General features: G+C 34.4%; 1 non-coding gene and 1 pseudogene across 1 annotated transcript; both read left to right on the forward strand.

Annotated features, from left to right (window-relative positions):
- The first annotated feature begins 5,225 nt into the window (after positions 1-5,225).
- Positions 5,226-5,332, forward strand: LOC133298014 (small nucleolar RNA R71). Its single transcript, XR_009749714.1, has one exon. It is a non-coding gene; the product is annotated as a small nucleolar RNA R71 (small nucleolar RNA).
- A 3,932-nt stretch (positions 5,333-9,264) lies between these two features.
- Positions 9,265-20,619, forward strand: LOC133298013 (uncharacterized; annotated as a pseudogene).
- Positions 20,620-20,625: the final 6 nt, after the last annotated feature.

Consider the following 20,625-nt stretch of genomic DNA (forward strand, 5'->3'; position numbering starts at 1 on the left):
CATCCGTCGTAAAATTGTGTTGCGTAATGCTAGTATTGGTGAACGCTAAAACGCTCATAGTGAACGTCTTAGCGCGCACAACCAGAGAGTTTCATTATGATGCAACTCTAGGGACGCTAAAACGGTCAGGATTAACGTTTTAGCGCCCAACACGTAGCAAAAATTTTTCTTTGATTTTTCAAAAATTTTCCCCCTTTACTTCTTCATCTTATGGATATGGTATGAACATGGAATTACATACCTAGTACAGTGGGTTGCCTCCCACTCAGCGCTTGTTTAACGTCACGAGCCTGACGGGTATGATCTATCTTACCTCCAATAAGGCAACTGTCAGTAGTTGCCTATCCACAACATTCCCCACATATAACTTTAACCTTTGGCCATTGACGGTAAAGCTCCTGTTTGAATCCAAAGGGCTAATTTCCACAGCCCCATAAGCTTTCATGTCCTTTACCACAAAAGGTCCAGACCATCTAGATTTCAGCTTCCCTGGAAATAGCTTCAACCTGGAATTGAATAGAAGTACTTGATCCCCCACCTTGAAGTCTCTAGGTGTGATCTTCCTATCATGCCATAACTTTGTCTTTTCCTTATACAAACTGGCACTTTCATAAGCAGACAAACGGAACTCATCCAATTCATCCAGCTGTAATAATCTTTTCTGTCCCGCTGCTTTGGAATCAAAATTCAGATACCTCACAGCCCACAAAGCCTTGTGCTCCAATCCAACTGGCAAATGGCATGCTTTTCCAAACAACAACTGAAATGGAGACATCCCAATAGGAGTTTTGAAAGAGGTCCTATACGCCCATAAAGTGTCATCAAGTTTCTTAGACCACTGGGTCCTAGCATTCCCAACAGTCTTCTCCAATATTCTCTTCAATTCCCTGTTGGAAATCTCAACCTGACCACAAGTCTGTGGGTGGTATGGAGTGCTTATTTTGTGCCTCACTCCATACTTAGCCAAGGCATACTCCACCATCCTATTATCAAAATGAGTTCCCCCATCACTAATGATAGCTCTAGGGACTCCAAATCTTGAAAATATATGCTTCCTCATAAAAGCAATCACAACTCTGGAATCATTGGTTGTTGTAGCTATGGCCTCAACCCATTTGGAAACATAGTCAACTGCCACCAATATGTACTTGTTAGAGTAGGAAGAAGGGAAAGGTCCCATAAAATCCATACCCCAAACATCAAAGATCTCCACTTCCTGGATATTGTTCAACGGCATCTCATGTCGCCTAGAAATATTCCCAGTTCTCTGACAGTTGTCATATGCCTCCACAAACTTCTTTGCATCCTTGTATAAGGTGGGCCAGTAGAAGCCACTCAACAATACTTTTGCTGCAGTTCTCTCACCTGCAAAATGTCCACCATATGCAGAACCATGACAATGCCACAACACATCCTTTTGTTCTTCCTCTGGAATACACCATCTGATCACACTATCTGAACATCTATAGAAAAGATATGGCTCATCCCAAATGTATCTCTTAACATCTTGCAGAAATTTCTTCCTCTGTTGCCATGTGAAATCCTTAGGCATCAATCCAGCAGCTTTATATTTGGCGAAATCAGCAAACCATGGTGGGGTACTGATAGATAAGACTTTATCCCTAACCATCTCTGTGACAACACATATTGCCAAAACATGTTCATCAGGAAACTCTTCTCTGATCACTACTTCTGGTCCTTCTTGAAGCTCTTTTTCTGTAATCCTGGATAAGTGATCAGCCACCAAGTTTTCAACTCCCTTTTTGTCCTTGATCTCTACCTCAAACTCTTGCAACAGTAACATCCAGCGGAGCAACCTGGGTTTAGCATCCTGCTTGCTTAATAAATACTTTAAAGTTGCATGGTCAGTGTAAACAATAACTTTTGATCCTAACAGATATGGCCTGAATTTGTCAAATGCATACACAATAACCAGTAATTCTTTTTCTGTAGTAGCATAATTCTTTTGTGCATCATTTAAGATCTTACTGGCATAGTAAATGACATGCAACAATTTATTCACTCTTTGGCCCAATACCACTCCTACAGTGTAATCACTAGCATCACACATTAATTCAAATGGTAATGAAAAATCAGGTGCCATCATGATAGGTGCAGTGGTCAACTTTTCTTTTAAAACATGGAATGCATGCAGGCATTCATCATCAAACAGGAACTCTTGGTCCTTGACCAATAACTTGCATAAGGGCTTGGCAATTTTTGTAAAATCTTTTATGAACCGCCTATAAAATCCTGCATGACCAAGAAAACTCCTCACACCCTTAACATTAACAGGTGGAGGAAGTTTCTCTATCACAGAAATTTTTGCCCTATCCACTTCAATTCCATTCCTAGACACCTTGTGTCTAAGAACTATACCTTCTGTCACCATAAAGTGACACTTCTCCCAGTTCAAAACCAAATTACAGTCCCGACATCTTTTTAAGAAAGAATCTAAGTTTTTCAGACATACATCAAAATCAGACCCAGATTCAGCAAATTCATCCATAAATATTTCTATACATTCCTCTACCATATCAGAGAAAATGGAAAGCATGCACCTTTGGAAAGTGGCAGGAGCATTGCATAGACCAAAAGGTATCCTCCGATATGCGAAAATTCCATATGGACATGTAAATGCGGTCTTCTCCTGGTCCTCTGGTGTCACAGCTATCTGATTGTACCATGAATAACCATCCAAGAAACAATAGAAAGCATGTCCTGCCAACCTCTCTAGCATCTGATCCAAGAAAGGAAGTGGAAAATGATCCTTCCTGGTTGCCTTGTTTAACCTCCGATAGTCAATACACATTCTCCAACCAGTGATTGTCCTTGTGGGAATCAACTTATTATTCTCATTTTTCACCACAGTCATCCCCCCTTTCTTGGGTACTGTTTGCACAGGACTCACCCAAGCACTGTCTGAAATAGGGTAAATCATCCCAGCATCAAGAAACTTCACAACCTCCTTCCTCACTACCTCCTTCATAGTGGGGTTGAGTCTCCTCTGTGGTTGCCTCACTGGTTTGACCTCTTCTTCCATCAATATTTTATGGGTGCAGAAGGAAGGATTGATACCCTTGAGATCAGAAAATTGCCAACCAATTGCCAGCTTATTCTTCTTAAGTACTTCAACCAACTTTCCTTCTTCCTCATCAGACAACGTTGCATTAATGATTGCTGGATATGTTTGATCATCCCCAAGGAACACATACTTCAAATGTGAAGGTAATTCTTTAAGTTCTACCTTAGGTGCTCCTTTTGGAATGTCATCAATCTTCTTCTCAAGCTCTTCCACTTCTGGCTCTTATTGGTAATCTTCTGTACCTGTCTCTTCTTCCGATCTTTCTTCCTCAACTGAGAATTCTTCTTCTTTATTCACTTCTTCCACAACCTCCTGTATCACATCCAATCTAAAACAATCCCCCACATCAACAGGGTGCTTGATAGTTTCAAATACATCAATTGTGACTGTTTCCTCATCCACCCTTAGCAACAACTTTCCTTGTTCAACATCTATCAAAGATCTTGCAGTTGCTAAAAAGGGTCTTCCTAACAATAGAGGACTTTCTGTATCCTCTTCCTCCATGTCAAGAATCACAAAATCCACTGGAAAAATAAACTTGTCTACCTTGACCAAGACATCTTCAAGCACACCTCCAGGCCTCTTGATAGATCTATCTGCAAGATGCAGAATAAGATTGGTCTCTTTCAAAGTGTTGATTCCCAAAGCTCTACATACTGTCAACGGCATCAAGTTTATACTGGCTCCCAAATCGCACAATGCCTTTCCCACCTCCGCATGTCCTATAGCAATAGAGATACTGAAGCTTCCAGGATCTTTCATTTTTGTTGGAAGCTTCTTCTGGATTAGGGCACTACACTCTGCTGTTAGGGCCACTGTCTCACCATCAGTTAATTTCCTCTTCTTAGTAAGAAGATCCTTCATGAACTTTGCATAGTGAGGCGTATTTTCCAGTGCTTCAGAAAATGGTATGTTAATTTGTAAATTTTTGAAGATATCCAGAAATCTTGCATAGTGCTGTTTCTGAATCTCTTGCTTCAACCTTTAAGGGTAGGGAACTATAGCATAGAGAGATAAAATAACTGGCTGTTCTTTCTTGTCAGCCATCTTCTTCTTTTCCCACTTCATCATATTTTGGGGGGAAGCATTTTTACTAACTTCTACCTCTCCTTCATTCTTATTGTCCTTCCCTTCCTCTTCTTTCTCAATTCCAACTATAACATCTCTAACAACTACTTCCTTCTCACTTTTCTCATTTCTCATCTTCTCTACTTCATCATCAGAGACTACATCTTCAACCACAACCTCTTCTTCATTCTTTTTATTTTCCACATTCTTTTTCACTGGTTGAAGTACCAACCCACTTCTTGTCATAATTGCTTTACAGTGCTCCTTAGGATTCACTAATGTATCACCTGGAAATTTCCCTTGTGGTCTCTCTGATATCTGTCTTGATAATTGACCAATCTGGGTCTCCAAATTTCTGATTGATGCTTCCTGATTTCTGAAAGAAGTTCTGGTCTCCTGCATGAATGCAGTTGTCTCTTCCCTGAATGAATTAGAACCCTGGATATAATCCTGAGTTGTCTTAGATAACTGAGCAAACGCTTTCTCCCATGCAGCAGGATCACTTGACTGCTCCTTCATATGTGGTGGTGGAGGATGTAATGGTGGGTTCAATTGATGGTTGGAACTATAGTTGAATCCTGGGTGTTGATTCTTGTTCTTCCATGGTGGCACATAAACATTCCTTCCTTGATTGTTGTAGTTCCTTTGATTATTCTGATCATACCACACTCCATTCACCTCCGCTTGTTCTGGTGATCCCCCATAATCACACTCCTCTGTCACATGGCCTTTGCCACAGATAGCACATACACTCTTGGTTTCCACATAAGCTACCTTTTGTGAAGAGAGTTGCTTAATAAGGGTATCCAACTGTTGCTGCTGTTGTCTCTGTGTCTGCATCAGCTGATCATTCCTTGCCAACAGAGCATCATACCCATCCAACCTGATGATTCCTGTCCTTCTGTCAGCCACTGGGGCATTATCAAATTCCTGAGATGCCAATGACTCAAAGATATCCAAGGCTTCTTGAGGAGTCTTGGTAGTCAATGATCCACCAGCAGTGGTATGCACCAAGGTTCTAGTGTTAGTGGTCATTCCTTGCAGGAAGATTGCTGCTTGTTGCCATGCCTCAATTCCATGCTGTGGACATTTCCTCAACAAAGTCTTGAACCTCTCCCAAGCCTCATAAATGGATTCTGACTCTTTCTGCTTAAAGCTTGTAATCTCGTCCTTCAACTTGGCCCTCTTGGATGCTGAGAAAAACCACTGCAAGAACTTGGTTTGCAGATCATCCCAAGTTGTTATACTTCCTTGTGGCAATGATTGCAGCCATCTCCTTGCATCATCCGTCAGTGAATGAGTGAATAGTCTCAACAAAATTGCATCTCTTGTGACACCATTTATCTTCACAGTATCACTCAACAACATAAAGTTCTCTATGTGCAAGTAAGGGTCCTCTGCACTGGTTCCAGCAAACTGATCCTTCTGCACCAAATGTATCAAAGCAGGCTTCAATTTAAAGTTGTTGGGCTCCACTGTTGGGCGCACAACACTCCAAATTGGAGGAATCACTGCAGGAGTCATGTACTCTCCCAGTGTCCTCTGTGGTGGTGGTGGTGGTGGTCAGTGATTCTCTGCCATTATCTCTTCCTGATTAACCGTACTGGATTCACCAATTTCTTGCAACTGTCTCCTTTGCCTGACTGCCCTTTCGTGCTTCCTCAATGTCCTTTCTAATTCTGGATCATACAACAACAAATTCGGATCAAGTGTACCTCGCATATACCAGAATCAAAATTGACCAGAAACTTAACATAAACTAAAATACTGAAAATAAAAGGATTCAATCTCAGAATTCTATGGTATCAGTTAGTGTTGAAAAACAAATTCCCCGGCAACGGCGCCAAAAAACTTGTTGGACGTTTAGCAAGTGCACTAGTCGTACAAGTAATAAAATGATGAGTAAAGATCGTTCCCACGAGGAATTGTGTTCAAGCACCAATAAACCATAGAAAACTAATTTGAATCAGATAAGAATTTGTAAAAGTCATGAATAATTTGTCACCAGAAAATTGATTGTAAGTAATTTGACACAAAATAAATATGGATTAAGAATTAATAAAACAACAAGTAGTCAGAAAACAACTTTCCTCCATAATAACCCGTGTAAAACTGATCATATGATGAATTCTTTTCCATGTGATGTTAATCAACCTTTTACTTATCATCAAGATGTAATCCCTTACTACCCTGATAGATACATTAATCAGAAACCCTAATCCTTTGGTGATCTCTTTCTTAATACATGCATGAAATACTAAAATCTTAAGATTACATCAGAACTCTAGCATCAATCCCTTGAGTACTAGAATTCTGATGTTGAGATTATCAGATACAGAAGTCATATAAACATCCCTGTTCTACACTACTTCCTTGATAGAAATAATTAAATCAGAAAATCTCAAATCAACACATGAAAAATACTTCATCATATTAATCAGATCAACATAATATTATCATGGAGTTCTATTGCATTCAGACTACAAAGACTCTACTCAGACGTGACTAAGGAATAGACAAGAGAAGAAGAATCAAACTTCATTTCCATGTTGAAAGTCTTCAATCTGCAAACTATTACAAAGAAATCCTAATACAAACAACTAAAACACTAAGAGAATTTAGAGAAAAGCCAGACTAAAGTTTAAGAGAGAGAGAGAAAATTCCAGATTTTTTACTAAGTGTGAAGGCTTTGCCTTTTATAGTGTTACAATTAAAAACAGAAAACTGATGTGGGCGCTAAAACGTCCATAAGTGACCGTTTTAGCGTCCATGCTTTACGTATGCTCAACTGCTTTTAACTGACAAAAACGCTAAAACGTTAAGGAATGATCGTTTTAGCATCCAAACTTGGTGAATGCTCAACTGACTTTAACTGACTCCAACGCTAAAACTCTTGATTTGGACGTTTTAGCGGTGGAGACCAGAGTCCTTTTTCCACTTCAGGGCGCTAAAACGCTTATTGCAGGTCGTTTTAGCGCCCAAGACCAGCAATTTTCCATCTTCTAAGTGCAGCAGCGCGCTAAAACGCTCTGTGTGGGCGTTTTAGCGCTCATCACCAGCAAGTTTTGGCCTCTTCCTGTAGCAGGGCGCTAAAACGCTCAGTGTGGACGTTTTAGCGCTCAACACTTAGGCAATTTTTCTCCTCTTGAGCTCCAGAATCTTCTTCCTTCTCCAGTTGCCTTTCAAGCTTGCTTTTCCTACAAGAATCATACAAATTTCCAATAAAGCTCTTGAACTTGTAATTGAGGACATCTTAGGACATTAACCTTGTTTTTCATCATTTAATCACACAATTTGATCCTAATTCCTGCTAAGAACCATGATGAACTAAGGGTTCATCAAAATCCAAGAACTCACAAGCTCTCTCTCTCTCTCTCTCTCTCTCTAGCATATGCCACGGCCATGTGAGGAAGAAGAAGAGAAAAAACATGCATGGGACTTAGGAGCACAAAGGATGACCGGCTATGTTGTAAAAATATCACCAAAGTTACTTACTTTTACATTTTCCAACTTAACACACTAGTTAGTTTCCTATTGGTTGCTTTTCTTCACACTTGCTTTGTCATCTTTCTATAAAACATTCTAGAACTATTCCACATGTATAAACCATCCAACAATGGCAAAGTGACTAGGATTGCTTACTTGGCATTTTCTACACTTTAAGACTTTCAAACTTTCCATTCATTAGTCCATTTGTTCAAGACTAGTCAACCTTGATTCTTATTGGTTAGTGAACACTAAACTTTGACCTTTAAGAATATAAAACATACAAGGTCACAAAAAATCAATCATACATCAAGAATCATGCAAAGAATTCACAAAGTTAAGTTATGTTAATAACTTAACAACTTTGCATTCATTTTTTACCTAAACCAGTTTTCATTGGTTTATTAATTTTTCTTACTTTGACCTATTTTTAGAAATTAATCTAGACATTATTTGATCACAATGATATCACTTTGAACCCATGAAATTAATCATAGAATTTAATTACATAATTGAAATCAATTTTTGACTTAACCTTGGTTAATTACCAAAGTAATCCTGACTTTTCACATAAGGACATCTATGTCCCCTCATATACCTTATACTTATTTTAGAGACCTATTAGACTTGTCTGTGATGAATTACATGATTTAACTTATTTTAGAGACCTATTAGAGACCAAAGTAATCCTGTATTTTTAACTCATTTATCATGTCAATTACATGATTTACCATTTACCGTTTCCTTGAATACGTGTTTAAATTCCCACTTAAACACTTTATTAATTCATTGTCATTTATTTGACAGAGAGGGTTGTTATACCTGAAATCAGGTTGCCTCTTATTTCCAGGTCATTTTTTTTTCTTTCAACTGGACTCTTCCTTTGCGGACTTCGGCCTCTGTTTTCTTTCTGTCATTTACTTCAACCTCTGGACTCTGAAATCAGGTTGCGACCAGCTTTGCTTCGCTTCCACATTTTTTACTCTTTCGTCATTTTGATCTCGACCGTCATTCATGATTCGACTTTGATCACCTATACCTCGGCCACCATTTCTTCTAACTCGGAGTTGGTTGTTCACTTCATTTGAATTTCTAGCCTCGTTCTCAACATTGTTATCGGAATTTCCGCTGTGGTGAACTTCTCTATGTCTTTCTCTTCTTCTATGCTCTTCATCTCGGACTTGACCTTCAAAGCGCTCCGGTTTTCTCCATTGTAGCAACCATTCTTCCATCTCTTGCATCTTGCGAGCATCCTCTTATCTATGGAGTTGATAAGGATTTTTCATTTCTTCCATCCGTCGTAAAATTGTGTTGCGTAATGCTAGTATATGCGTCCGCAGCTAGGGGTTGGTGAGATGTTGGCTGACCTGCAACTAGTTGACTTGGAGGATTGGATGCCAGGGTGGAAGCCGTGTCCAAGATGGTGTCACTGTAGCGTACAACATTATAATCAGGTGCAGCGCCATAATCAGGCTCATTGGAAGTTTGATCAACCTCCACCAAAACAGGATTTGCCATCGGCGGCAGGGGGCTTCTACTTCTAGTATTTACCTTATTTGGTCATGGGACTAGGAATTTACCAAATTTTCCACAGACAACACCAAGGTTATGTTATAGGGATAGAGATGTCTAGTCAAGAGACTAGTAAGTTGATATTCGACCTAGAAGCTCTCTCAGATATATATGGATTAATATTCTTAAATGTAGCAAACCACTATGCGCTGATAATAACAACGTTAGCCAAAAGGGTGGTATGTGTGAACAGTGATGATATAACAATAGAGAGAGAATATGGTGTCCATACCTGTAAGCTTTACCTCTTATTTATAGGATTTACTTGTGGGTAGTGAAATTATGTACCTTTGGTGCCTCCTCTGAAGGCCCATGCCTAGGTTCATTGATATCGTATTAGGATTAGTATCATAGATTGATGTTTTCCTTTAGTTGTCTTAGTTTCCTCTTTCTAGAGTATGGACCATGTCCATAACAGGTACAAAGATTGGTTGTGAAATTTTTTTGGATAGAGATAATAAGAGAATTGAAGGAGGAGAATGGAGAATTAGAGAATAGATAACAAAGAGGGATAAGGGTTATTTATAGGGGGAAGAAATTATTTCAGACGGCTGGAATTGTGCCATGTGGCACATCGTCCAAGTTCTCCAACGGGGTCGAAACTTGTTTTTTATTTTTTTGAATTCTTTTTATATAAAAAAAAAATTGGACAAAATAATCAAAATCTATAGACAACTTGTCCAAATTTGAAGTAGTGCATTTATATGTTACAAAAAAAAAAGTAGTGCATTTACCCTTAAAACATTGGGAGAAAATCTCTATTATCCTATCCCTCATGTGCCACTATTTTATAATGGTAACATTTCTATGCTCTTTTGCTAGCCATTGTTCCTCGCTCAACAACCCGTGCTTGTTCACATTCTTCACTCCCTTTTATTGTTATCAAATTGCTCCATCTTGATTAATTGCGATCTCGAATTTTAACCCATCAAAATAAGAAATACTAAATTCAGCCACACTTTGATGCCATTTGTTGGTAATTAATCTATTATGGATATTAAAACCAGTATAACAAGATTTATTTTTTATTTACGGCAAAATTACTTGGTTATTTCTTTCATAAAAATATTGTAAAAAAAAGAAACAACATGGAAGATGAATAAAATCACGTAGGAACAAATTACGAGATTCATCCAAAAGATTTGAACATATCTAAGGAGGATATCAAAATCCATTGTATGAAAAATTAGAGAATTACAAATACAAACCATGTATTATATCAAAATTTATATACACTTTTCTAAACCCTTTTAATGTTTCTCATCCAACTGAATTTTCCAATGATTCTATTCATCCCCCTCTCATTGCTTTTTAAGAAGTTGCTTAGAAAAAAAAAATTTCGTTGACCACATTATTCTATTAAGTGTTGTGAAATTTGACCCGACCTAGAATCTGGTAAATCGGTCATTGAATTTGTTCGAGTCAAGCATCGACCAGCCATGCATCACATCCGATTAAAACCGGTGACCCAGTCGGGTCATGTATTTTTATAATAATAATAAAAAAATTCAAAAACCAAAATTGTTTTATCTTGTTAGAAAAAAATATAGAACTCATTTTAATTTTTTTTGTAATTTTATTTGCTAGTAGTATACTTTTCTACAATGACCTCAAATTTCAGTTTTCAATGCTGAAGCAATTTTGCGGAACAATAAATTACGAGAATGTGACATATATTATTTCAATGTAGATGAATTTGAAAAATATGAATTCACAACATATAACCTTTTGAGATATGCTTATGAGTATTCTGAATTGCAATTTTAAATTGACATAGTAATAACGTGCATTTTCATTTATTTGAATTTTATGAACTTGTAAAAGTGTGATTGAATAATTTTTAAGCTTATCTAGTGAACCTTGTTTAGCTCATTTTAGATATGGAGAATATAATTAAATTTATATGTTCATATTTATATATAAAATATATCCGGGTCAACCGGTCCAACCAGTGACCCACTGGCCACCGGTCCGACCGGTAACCCAATGACTCATTACCTTAATAACAGTGATTTTATTTTTGATTGTATCAATTGTAATTTCAATTTATTACTTGATATTAATTTTTTTTTTATTCTATTCAATTTCATTCTTTAGATTAAACATAATATTATATCATTTTTTTGGATATCAAAATAACTTTATTGCATCTAAAGGCCAATGCAAAAAAAATCAACGGTTTGGAGTTTTTTATTATAATAATTTATTTTATTAATTCTTTTCAATGTTTGTTTGTAATATATTTGACGGCAATTAGTTGTAATAGAAGTGGGTTGTGATCTTAAACAAATATTACATACAATTTCAACGGTTTGAATCCAGAGCTTGGAAAAGGCTTTACCTAACCACCATCTTCAACTTGAGATATTAGTATTACAAATATACTTCTGGTGATATATATCTGTTAAAAGGTTAAAAAAAAAAAGAAAACCTTAAAAAAATGTCTTACGAAATGAATAAAAAAATGTAAACTTATTCATAATAAAAACGGATAGCTATAATAAAAAATAAAATATAATTATTTAAATAAACATTTGACGCACACAAATAATGTCATCTATTTATGATGAAAATGTGAAATGTATCTATATATGGACAAAGTAAATATTCGGTCAAAGTAAAAATATTCAGTCAAAGACCAATTGAAAAGGTAACAGTGAATTTTTCAATTGAAGTAAGAAATAAAAGCCCAAATTTCTTGAATGATATTATTCCAGATTTTCTTTGCATTTTAAACCTTTGTTTAAAAAAAGATAAAATAAAGATAAGAAAAGAACCAGGAAAAGAGACAAATACAAAGAGAAAAACAAATAAATAAAAAGGACGCAACGTGCTGGAAAAATTTTGTTTCTAAATACAGATATTGAAATTAGTAAAACTTTTGATAATTAAAAAAGGGGCAGATTATATTTACAAACTTTTTTGTTTACAAACTCTTACAAACTACACTATATTCTCCCGGGAGAATACAAACTTTTACAAACTACACTATGTTCTCCCGGGAGAAGATAGTATAATTTGTAAAAAAATTTGAAAAAATTTGTAAACAGATCCTGTCCCATTAAAAAAACGGTTATGGAATTCCTCAAATCTAAGAGAATGACTATACTGAAATAAAAAGAGAACCTCGTCAAATCTTTTTTTTTTCTATTTTGGAATAAAAACGGCATGATCTCACTTGAACAGCAATTACAAGAATTTGATTTTAATATAATCACATTCAGAATAATTTACAATCTTACATTATCCTCAAATCATACGATACTAACTATTTAAACATGAGATATAGAAGTTCCAAAAAAAAAAAACAAAGGAGATATATAGAAAAAAGTATACAAGAAAAAAAGAAATTATTTAATATTAAGTATGTATAACATAATATACTCATTCATAATAAAAAACGGATGGCTAAAAAATATCTTAAAAAAATGGGTTACAAAGTGAATAAAAAATATAAACTTATTCATAATAAAAACAGACAGCTAAAATAAAAAAATTAAATAATAACTATTTTATTTCCTCTGATTTCCTCCGTTTGAATTCTGATAAACAACATGTACCATTGTTTTTCAAAATATTTTTGAAACATTTAATGGACACAAATAATGTCATCTATTTATGATGAAAATGTGAAATATATTAGTACCAAAAAAAAAATGTGAAATGTATGTATGTTAAATACTGTGTCAAAGTAAAAATATTCAGTCAAAGATAAATTGAAAAGGAAACCGTGAATTTTTCAATTGAAGTAAGAAATAAAAGCCTAAATTTCACGAATGAGATTATTCCAGATTTTCTTTGCATTTTTAACTTTAAAAAAGATTATTTTTTCTGCTCTTATTGTAGATAAGTTATCTACATTGAACCCAAAATGACGTTGTTTTACGACAGAAATCAAGATATTTTTATGAGAAAAGATATTATAACAACCAAGTTGTGTTACTACCATGTTACTACCAATCAATCTCACCGTTAGATCGATTATGTTGATTCAACAATTATATTTATTTTCATCTTTGTATGGTTATGATTCCCAATATTTAAAGTGAAAGTATTAAATATGGAAAATCATAACCATACAGAGGTGAAAATAAATATGAAATATTAAATTTGGAAATCATGACAATACAAAGATGGAAATAAATATAACCGTTGGATCAACATAATCGATTTAACGGTGAGATTAATTGGTAGTAACTTGATAATTAGTGTGACGTATAAGGCATGATAATATAAGCTTATACTATACGTTATGACATTTTCAGTTCTTTGGTGTGACCATCGTATAGTATAAGCTTATACAACATAATCCCTTAATACATCAAAATGATGTATAACTTAATTCGGCCTAAAGGTGAGGGATAAGGCCTGATAAAATATTGATGTATTAACATCATTGACCAATGTAATTCTCAAAAATTAATATATTATTTTAATATTAATCTATTAAAATAAAAATTAATTTTTCAATATATTATTTTTTAAAATATTGAATATTTTTATTTTTATAAAAATTAATTTATATTTTGGACACACTATTATATGACATTTTTTGAAGAATTATATAAATTCTTTATTAAAGGATATTTTTATTAAAAATATTTATTTTTATCATATATAGTATTATACAGTGCATTACCAAATACTAGATGATATTATCTTATACAATATATTATTTTATATAATACCGTGTCAAACGCTGGATAGTATTAAAATTCAATCAGGTCTTATACAATTAGGCTTTATACTATCAGGTCTTATACTATACTATGCCCAAATGACTAACATGCCCAAAATATCCTTTCCCTATTTGGATTCCTTACATACTTACATCTAAGAGAAAATGACTATAATGAAATAAAAAGAGAAATAAAACCTTGTCAAATTGTTTTTTTTTTCTTTTTGGATGAAAAGGGGCACGATCTGGCGTGAACAGTAATTACAAGAATTTAATTTTAATATAATCACATTCAAAATAATTTACAATCTTACAGTATCACCAAATCATACGATACTTACTATCTAAACATGACATATAGAGAAAAAATATATACTAGAATAAAAAAGGAAATTAATTAATATTAAGTATGTATAAGATAATATACTTATTCATAATAAAAACGGATGGCTAAAAAAAATCTTAAAAAAAGTGGCTCTAAATGTATATTAAAAAAAAAAACTTATTCATAATAAAAATGAATAGTAAAAATAATAATTTAAATAATAATTATTTTATTTCATCTTACTTCCTCGATCGGTTTGTATTCTGATAAACATAATGTATTATTGTTTTCAAATAATTTTTGAAACAATTGATGCACACAAATAATGTCATCTATTTACGATGAAATTGTGAAATGTATCTATGCACAAAGTAAATATCCGGTCAAAGTTTCTACCAAAAAAAAAAAAAAAATTGGGTCAAAGTAAAAAAACTAAAAATATTCAGTCAAAGACCAATTGAAAGGAAACCATGAATTTTTCAATTGATGTAAGAAATAAAAGCCCAATTTTCATGCATGAGATTATTCCAGATTTTCTTTGCATTATATATATATTTTTAAAAAAATGATAGAATAAAGATATCAAAAGAAACAGAAAAAGAGTGAAATACGGAATGAAAAACAAATAAATAAAAAGGACGCAACACGCGGGACAAATTTTGTTTGTAAATACACATATTTCAAATTAGTAAAACTTGTGATTATGAAAGAAAAAAAATAACGATTCTGAAATAAAAAGAGAAAGAAATCCTTGTCAAATATACACGAACGAAAAAGGAAATTAATTAATATTAAGGATGTATAAATAGTATACTTCAATAGCATATTCTGTTTATAAAAAAATCAAAGATTATTTAAATATTAGCTTATTATGTAGGTTTATTAATAGTAATAAATTTTTAAAGGTATAAGAATAATAATTTTTAAACATCCACCGTTGTATAATTGTATTTACAATTAAGTATATGCCTGAAGAAAAAGTACCTATACGATTATCAAAGTAAACCTCTTCAATCCAACAATCAATAAAATTCATCAGATACCATTATCAATTTTCCGATACGATCATTTATTATCTGATATTATTGTATCTATTTTTTTTTCCTCTTCAACAATTAGCTGGCTCAAATAATAATCAAATCTTGTAGGATATCAGGGAAACTAACTCTACTCAAAAGAATTAATTAGGATTGAGATTAACTCAAAAAAATATAAATATAAAAATATTCGACGTGCACCCTCCCGCTCTTTTCAAACACCTAAACCTGATTGAAGGCGCTCTTAGGAGAGCGAATAATAGGCTGAGGACAGGACCACCGTTTGAAGCTCTAACTGATAGTATAAAACAGCAACGAGCGAGACTGAAATGAGTGTTTTCTTTTCTTTTCTTGCGGACAAGCATTAAAGGAAACAGCTAAACAAGAACCGGGCTTGTTTGGTTAACGTAGTTTCTTGTTGTTCTTTGATAGGTTTCAGCGTTCTTGATCGTTTTTCTTGGCTTCTTGTCATACGGTTCGGTGATATACGGCGTTCTTGATCGTTTTCTTGGCTTCTTGTTATACAGGTATATACGGCGTTCGTTCTGAACTGTGGTTGAAGATGATACGCTGTACTAAGGCTGTCGTGTCTCAGAATCAGTCTCCAATGACGGTTGAAGATGTTATGTGTTACGAGAACAGGGAAAGAAAGCTTCTTGTCAATGAGAGAGTCGAGGTAAGGCTATATAGTTTTTTTTTTAAATAAAGATATAGTATTCTTTTGTTCATGAATTTCTTGGGTCGTGATTTTCGTTGTATGTTTTGTACTTTTCTACTTTCCTTGTAATGCTATATAGTTTTTTTTTAAATAAAGATATGGTATTCTTATGTTCATTAATTTATGGGGTCGTGATTTCGTTGTATGTTTTGTACTTTTCTGTTTTCATTGTAATGCTATATAGTTTTTTTTTAATAAATATATGGTATTCTTTTGTTCATGAATTTTTGGGGTCGTGATTTTCGTTGTATGTTATATACGGCGTTCGTTCTGAACTGTGGTTGAATGTTACACTGTACTGAGGTTGTCGTGTCTCAGAATCAGTCTCCAATGGCGGTTGAAGATGTTAAGTGTCCCGGAAAGAGGAAAAGAAAGATTCTTGTCAATGAGAGAGTCGAGGTAATGCTATATAGTTTTTTTTAAATGAATATATGATCTTTTTTGTTTATGAATTTCTTGGGTCGTGATTTTCGTTGTATGTTTTTTACTTTTCTGTTTTCCTAGTAATTCTATATAGTTTTTTTTAAATAAAGATATGGTATTCTTTTGTTCATGAATTTTTGGGGTCGTGATTTTCGTTGTATGTTATATACGGCGTTCGTTCTGAACTGTGGTTGAATGTTACACTGTACTGAGGTTGTCGTGTCTCAGAATCAGTCTCCAATGGCGGTTGAAGATGTTAAGTGTTTCGGAAAGAGGAAAAGAAAGCTTCTTGTCAATGAGAGAGTCGAGGTAATGCTATATAGTTTTTTTTAAATGAATATATGATCTTTTTTGTTTATGAATTTCTTGGGTCGTGATTTTCGTTGTATTTTTTTACTTTTATGTTTTCCTAGTAATGCTATATAGTTTTTTTTTTTAAATAAAGATATGGTATTCTTTTGTTCATGAATTTTTGGGGTGGTGATTTTCGTTGTATGTTATATACGGCGTTCATTCTGAACTATGGTTGAATGTTACACTGTACTGAGGTTGTCGTGTCTCAGAATCAGTCTCCAATGGCGGTTGAAGATGTTAAGTGTTCCGCAAAGAGGGAAAAAAAGCTTCTTGTCAATGAGAGAGTCGAGGTAATTCTATATAGTTTCTTTTTAAATGAATATATGATCTTTTTTGTTTATGAATTTCTTGGGTCGTGATTTTCGTTGTATGTTTTTTACTTTTCTGTTTTCCTAGTAATGCTATATAGTTTTTTTTTTAAATAAAGATATGGTATTCTTTTGTTCATGAATTTTTGGGGTCGTGATTTTTGTTGTATGTTTTGTACTTTTCTGTTATCTTTTTAATGCTATATAGTTTTTTCTTTTTTCTTTTTCTTTTTAAATAAAGATATGATCTTTTTTATTTATGAATTTCTTGGGTCAATTTTTTCGTATGTTTTGTACTTTTCTGTGTTCTTTTAGGTAATTTTTTGGGTTCTTTGTTTTCTTGGATTACACAATTGGTCTATTGTTGTTACGCCAATAATTTATAAATCTTTTAAAGTTTTTATGGGCTCTCTGTTATTGTGTTTGTATCTTTGTTTACAACTCCTCGATGTCCTATTTTGTTTACAACTCTTTGATGTCATGTTGTCAATTTATGGTTACAATATGTTTCCACGATGAAAACCCTTCTGATTGTTGGCTTCATGATTGAATTCCCATTCACGGTTTGCTTTGATTGTCTCGAGCCTTGTTCATGCAAGTGTTGAATTTTGGCACTGTTTATGACAAAACATTACGTGGATTCAATGTTATTTTCATGTCTCAGTATTTCCCTTATTATCATTTGCATTTCTTTTACTACTACTTTATGTATAACATGAACTCGGTGATCTTTTCATCTGAAATTTCCAGTTAAAGAAATTGAAACATTAATTTTTTTTATTTACTTTATTTTCAGATTAGGAGTATAGAAGATGGTTTTTTGGGCTCATGGCACCAAGGCATAGTTATCGACTGGGCGAAGCAAAAGTGTCGTGTCAGATATGACAACATTTTTGAAGAAGGTGGATCAAATCATCTTGTGGATGTGGTAGAGGTTTCACCCGTTTTGGATGGTGGTAGTTCTTCTTCTTTTTCTTCTGCAGATGGTTGCAATGAACGTGGGCTCATTAGACCCCTGCCTCCTCTGATTGAATTCGGGGTATGGGACCTTCCATTTGGTCTATGTGTTGATGCATTATACGAGGAGGCTCAGTGGGAAGGTGTTATATTTGATCACTGCAATGGAATGGAGGAAAGGAGCATATTCTTCCCAGATTTGGGTGATGAACTGAAGATTGGAATTCATCAATTGAGGATCACTCAAGTTTGGAATGAAGCTACTGGGAATTGGGAGCCACGAGGGAAGTAGATGCTTCTTGAAGTGATTGAGGAGTGTGAGCAGTTTTCCTATATTGGAGTTTCATTTAAGCAAATTTAGTTTGATTTAAGGAATCATAAGGAATTTGATAAAATAAGGGAATGGACTTGTAATGTGAAAGACTTGTGGAGAGACCTTGTAAGGGAGATAGTTGGTGATTACTTTGCTTTCTTGAAAGAAACACCAGAGCTGGAGTCAGTTGAACATACTGATATTGTTCATTGTGATGCTAGTCCTAGTAATGTACTTGGTTCTAAAATTGGAATATCTGATTGCCCTGTGGAAAGTGGTAACTCTACGAACTTGATAGATACCGATCAAAACGGTGGTAGCATCATTTTCCTTCAAGAGAAATATGATACAAATCCTTTGGTGGATGGTGCATCAGAAAAAGAAATTGTGTTGGTAGAAGAACCTGAGTCTCAAAATGAAAGAAGTGAAAAACGTAGACGCTCTACGTCCATATATTGGCAACCTCTGGTGCTATCTGAAGTTGAATTTTGTCCTGATGTTATTAATCAATATGGAGTTGGATGTGAGAGCAAGATGACCAGGGAAGGTTTGAAGACAAAAGTAAGAAAACATCTAGCATATCTTGGATGAAAAATTGAGTGGACTATACACAAAAATTGTCCTAGGCAAAGACGATACAGGTACAAGTCACCAAATACACAGGACAAGAAGGTTTACTATTCAATTCCTCAAGTTTGTAGTCATATGAAAAAGGAGTCCAACATGAATTTCGTGCTGTCCCAAAAACACCAGAGCAGGATGTTGTCCCAAAATGTTCATCTTTCGATTGGGGCATCCTATCCTGTCGAAGTTGTAGCTGAATCACATACTCCAGGTGGTTTACCAATTGGGAATACAAATCATAAACGCACCACGAAATCAAAGGCCTGCCCACCAAAGCATAAGAAGAATGGATTACCTACAAGGGTGCAGAACGTAAATTCCCCTTGTTTGTCTCATCAAAATGTTTTGTCTTGGTTAATAGAAAGCAACATGGTATTGCCAACATCTAAGGTCTACTATCGGGGAAAAGGAGCAAGAACACTCAAGACATTGAAGGGAGGGTAACTCTTGATGGAATCAAGTGTGGCTGTTGTCAGAATGTATATACACCTGGTGCCTTTGCATTTCATGCTAGTGGCTGTTATGACTGCAGGCCTTGTGCTAATATCTTTTTGAGGGATGGTAGGTCACTCTTGGATTGCATGATACAACTAATGCATAAAAATTGGGCAAGGGAAGCTTTGGAAAAATAATGCAATGATCTGTGTCAAGGTGAAAGTGACAATTGTTCTGTTTGTCATGATGGTGGAGAACTTATTTTATGTGACAAATGCCCGCCTGCATTTCATATAAAGTGTCTTGGTTTAGAGGTATATTAACTGCTTTCCTTCTCAATCATGTCATATTAAATGTTATCTTGTGGTTACATCAATTCTGTACTTTCATACCAATAACTGGTCTTGGTTCTGTTTGTGTAGGATATCCCTGATGGTGACTGGTTTTGTCTATCATGTCGTTGCCGGATTTGCAGCGAAATCAAAATCCAAGGGACTGAAGATGGAGATTTTCTTACTTGCATTCAATGTGAACATAAGTGTAAGCTGATAATTCCTTTTGTGTGCATTAATGCATATGTTGATGAATATTGTAATGCTTACAGTGTCATATTTGTCAACCCTATGCAGATCACATTGGATGCCTGAAAAAAAGACCAGGAGATAAATCAAGAATATATTTGAAAAATTGGTTATATGGAGAAGAGTGTGAAAAGGTACATTATATCCACCTCCCTTCTTTCTTCTATCTATGTTTTCGAAAAATTTAATCATAATTTTCCTAAAGAATTGAGATTTCTGCCTTTTCTTGGATTTATTAAGATTTTAGATTCCTAGAAAGCATTACTTTACCATTTTTTATCACAAAAATATTAAATTGTTGACCATTATTTCCTCTTATGTACCTGAGGTTTAATAGAATTAATGCTTTCTAGTCTAGGAATGAGCTCTTTATTCAGATTAGGCTTGCATTCAATTATGGTTTTCATTTAATAGATAATTAGCTAGTCAACAATGCGTGAATTTTGTGATGGGTAAAGGTTAAAGTTTAATGCCAATGAAACATTTAAGGCTGTGTGTGATCAGTATACACTGCTAGAAATATTTTAGGACATTGGTTACACTCAATATTTACTTGTGTATATTTTTTTTGCAGATATATGCAGGCATTCATCAACTATTAGGAAAACCAATTTTAGTGGGTGCCGACAACCTAACTTGGACATTGGTGAAGTGTGTCAAC

This window comes from Gastrolobium bilobum, unplaced genomic scaffold, assembly GCF_033153095.1.
Source record: "Gastrolobium bilobum isolate Gb01-03AN ecotype WA unplaced genomic scaffold, APGP_CSIRO_Gbil_v1 utg283839, whole genome shotgun sequence".
Classification (NCBI taxonomy): Eukaryota; Viridiplantae; Streptophyta; class Magnoliopsida; order Fabales; family Fabaceae; genus Gastrolobium; species Gastrolobium bilobum.